The sequence below is a fragment of the Augochlora pura genome, chromosome 9 (assembly GCF_028453695.1).
Source record: "Augochlora pura isolate Apur16 chromosome 9, APUR_v2.2.1, whole genome shotgun sequence".
In the NCBI taxonomy this organism is placed as follows: Eukaryota; Metazoa; Arthropoda; class Insecta; order Hymenoptera; family Halictidae; genus Augochlora; species Augochlora pura.
Window position 1 is genome coordinate 12,980,949 of NC_135780.1, and position 647 is coordinate 12,981,595.

The window sequence follows — 647 nt, forward strand, 5'->3', positions numbered from 1 at the left end:
GTGTATACGCGTTTTTTTATATTGCAAACGATTGCAAAGTCGCGCGCGCGAGTTTTAAATCGATAGGAAAAAAAAACAAAAAAGAACGAAGTGTGGCGGAGAACGGATCGCGGTTTGCCATGGGTTTTTTGCGGGTGGGGGGCGGGGCGGGGGAAGGTGGCTGGCGGTGGGGGGAGGTAGAAAAATGTAAAACAGTTGAAGTCGTTGGTCGACGGGTTTTTTGGGGACGTTGGAACGAATGTTGAGTAATATATTGGATATATTATATTATTGTATAGCACGCGTAAAGGTTCGCGGATCGGACACGGGCCTCGATCTTTTCGGCCTGGTCTACGCTACTCGGTCCGTGGATTTTCTATATATTGTTTTCGTTGTTGATCTCGATGATGCACATCACTCAGTACTTTAATCGTCACTTTGTGTAATATTAATTTAACCGTACTCGATAGAGAGAGAGGGGGAGAGAGATTTTTCGTGTTCGATGTGGTGGTTCATTGTTTCGGGATTTTTAGTATTAAATGTTGTTGTAACGTGGTCATTGTTTGATCTTTGTTCGATCGATCCGACGTTCAACCTGGTTTTGCTATTCGGTGTTCGAGTTGTACATAGTTTGTGGGTTGCGTTTGAACTCGTTTGACGTCGCACGC